Raw genomic sequence first — 3,177 nt, forward strand, 5'->3', positions numbered from 1 at the left:
GGGGGAAGGACAACAATTGCATATAATGGAGTTATGGCGAGACACAAGGGAAGCAAGGAAGAGATAGATGCTGTGGTTGGCAGCTGAGAACCCCCAGCAGCAAGCTCTCTCAGTTTGAGATGCAGCATCTCTGAGTCTAGGACAGGGATGGCACGCAGTAGCGCCAGAGAGAGCCTGATAGCCAGCAGGGCCATAAGCCGTGCAGTACGGTGGGCAGTGCCCAGGAAGGTCAGCCGTGAGTACACCTGAAGGCACCTGAAAGTGTGTGCATGGTCGGGGGAAGGGGGGGAGTTGAGGCAAGGAGTTGTACCGATACCAAAGACAGGAGAAACGACCAAGTAAGAGGCCAGTTAGCCCATCAGTTAGGAGAATGGATGGGGGTGCAGGAACGGGTCAGGGGAGGGTGGTGAACAGGGAAGCCCAGCCGAGAAACTTGCAGCGCAGAGAGTGGCGTCTGTCCACTCTCCCCCTGCCCTAGCCCAGGACACTCACCGATGCTCCCCCAAACCTATTCCAGGGCAGCAGCCCTCTCCCACCTCCCCCACTGCCCATCCAGCCCCGCCAATATTCCCAGAGAGTCCTTGGAAATAGGAGGCAAAAATTACCTCTCCGGAGGGAGATGGGGCTGGGGGCTTGCAGCGGCGGCCGGAGGTGTAGGCAGGCAGTGGCACCACAGACTTTTAGCTTGACTTTCCTCCTTCAGAGTGTATGTGTGTTTGTGTGTACGTGCGTGTGTGCGTGTATGTATGTATATATATATATATATATATATGCACGCGCGTATGCGTGTAGAAGGAGCTGTAACCTGCTATTTATAGACTGGAGTCTCCAGCACCTCTGGCTGAAAAACCAGGAGGAAATGAGCAGAGCAGAGAGAAGCAGGGGCAGCTACGGTGGCGGAGGCAGCAGCACTGGGCACAGGCAGCAGGCTCAGAAAGAGACGCACGCACACATCCCCTTCCACCGTTACCCACCCTCTTTCCTTTCCTCTTCTCTCCCTCCCTCCCTCTCTCCCTCTGTCCTCGTTGCCAACCCTGCCACACGCGCTGCCGCCGCCAGAGAAGTTGTCACAAGCGCCCGCTGCTGCTTACACACCCCCTGGCACAAATGCTACTTTCTTCCCCCTCCTCTTCTTCCAACTCCACCCCCTCCAGCTCTTCCTCCTCCTCCTCTTCCTCCTCCTCCTATCCTTCCTCCAAGCCATCTCCTCCCAATGTCACCAGCAGATTAGAGCAGCCGCAAGGGCACTGGCTCAGCTCCCTTCGCAGTCCTATAGAGTAGTTTGTGTGCCCTGACCCCATCAGGCCAAAGACGAGGAAAAGACGCCCTTGGCCCCCTTCCTTGACCTGCTGAGCGAGGCTGCTTCTGGTCTCCTCTTCCCTCGGGAGGGACCGACTGGTCACCTCATCTAGCAAGAGAAAAGCAGAGCTGCAAAGCAGAGGGTCAGAGGTGACCTGGTGCAGCTGCCTCTGAGGCCACTGCCGGCGAGCTAGAGAAACCAGAGCTTAAACCAGAAGATCATGGCCTCAAGAACCCAGACTGCCAAGCCCAGGGCGAGCCACGGACACGTTCAGACGCTATTCTCCCGGGACCCCTCCACATCTGGACTCTGTGCATTGGGCTAGTCTCTCAAAGCAAACCCCAATTAACCATTCACGCTAATACACACTCTCTAGGGCAGCTGGATCAAGCAGTATCAACACCTTGACGTGAACAATCACCACGTAGAGGGTGCGGGGAGGAGGGGCCCGGGCGCAAATCGCCACGGGTTATGGATAGTCTGATGAAGGAGCGGGAGCGGTGGGCTAGGAAACTCGGCGCCTTCACTCTCTTATCAGTCTTGTTATACACCAGTGCCTGTCTGGACAGCAGAAGTACTTGCCCTTACAGGCTCCTTCGAGATGCCACCTGGTGGTTCTCTCTGGAAGGCCTAATCTCTGTTCTGACCGGGCTGCGCACGGGTACCTGGCCGGATCTGTCGTCCTCCCATGCCTGAAGGCTTGCCTTCCTTCTCTTCCCCCCTCATCCACCCCTTCTTTCTGTACCAACATCCAAAGAGGTGAGGGAAGATCTCTTTACCACTGCAAATCACTACCTCTTCTGCCACTTACGAGCTTAGACTTACCTAGAACGCTAAGAAGCTAAGAAAATTACACCGTCACATAGTCCGTTTATGTCAGAGGCAGGACTTCAATCCAATGTTTAGACACAAGGCCAGATCTCTAGCCACTAGGCTATGTTACCTTTCCTTTTTATAAAAAGAACTGTGGGTGGGTGTCTGTAATGTGGAGTGGATGGGGAGATTCATTCAAGCCTGTAGTGAGGGCTGGGTCATTTGCCTGCCCTCCCCCTGACTTTAGTCTTGGAGGAAATGTAGTGAGGTAGAGCTCCCTGAAGGGTCCCTTGCCTACCACAATCACCACCCTTAGTTCCATAATCCTCGTCCTTCTTCCCACCTCTCCCTCATCTCTTCTGTTAACTCCAAATCACCAAGACTCAGTATGTTATAGTGGGAAGAATGCTGGATCTGGAGTCAGAAGACCTCAGTTCAAATCCTACCTCTATCACTTATTCTTGTATGACACCAGGCAAATTTAATTTCTGTGGGCCTCAGTGTTCTCCTCTGTAAAGTGAGTGTACTGGACTAGAGTATTGCTGAGTATGCCTCACCTTTAAATCTATGTTCCTGTAAGGACAAAGACCTAGGGGAAATTGGGGCAAGAAGGGCACAAAAAATAGCTTGCCTTTGGTTGCCTCAGGATACATATTTCACTTCTCTTTAATTATCATATTTTATTCCCCCCCCCATTACAGGTCATAACAATTTTTAACATTTTTTTAAGTTTTGAATTCCAAATTCTACCCTTACCTCCTCTACCTCCCCTCCCTCCTTCCTGAGACAGTAAGCTATCTGATATAGGTCATACATGTGCAATCATGTAGAATATTTCCAAATTAGTCATTTTGCACATGAAGACTTAAATAAAGAAAAAAGAATGAAAGAAAGAAATTGAGTGCTGATCACAGAGCTCAATCATTTAGTCCAATGACTCAATAGTTTTTGTGACCCCTTTCGCAGCTCTAGGGAAGCCTGTGGACTCCTCTTTAAATTCATGAACTAAAATACAAAAGATTACAAAGTAAAATTTAATTATAAATTAATCATTAATTAATTAT

At 51.0% G+C, this 3,177-nt stretch overlaps 1 protein-coding gene across 2 annotated transcripts in view; it reads right to left on the bottom strand.

Annotated features, from left to right (window-relative positions):
- Positions 1 to 734, bottom strand: part of INPP4B (inositol polyphosphate-4-phosphatase type II B) — a 1,018,353-nt gene extending 1,017,619 nt beyond the window's left edge. Inside the window, exon 1 of one of the 2 annotated variants that reach the window (XM_069105434.1) lies at positions 606 to 734. The gene's annotated coding sequence lies outside the window, so the exon portion shown is untranslated. The remainder of the gene's footprint in view (positions 1 to 605) is intronic. The other variant, XM_069105431.1, reaches the window with a different exon arrangement.
- Between the last annotated feature and the right edge of the window lie 2,443 nt (positions 735 to 3,177).

Source organism: Petaurus breviceps, unplaced genomic scaffold, assembly GCF_028583685.1.
Source record: "Petaurus breviceps papuanus isolate PSGF00001 unplaced genomic scaffold, PetGlider_PUasm1.0 76, whole genome shotgun sequence".
Classification (NCBI taxonomy): Eukaryota; Metazoa; Chordata; class Mammalia; order Diprotodontia; family Petauridae; genus Petaurus; species Petaurus breviceps.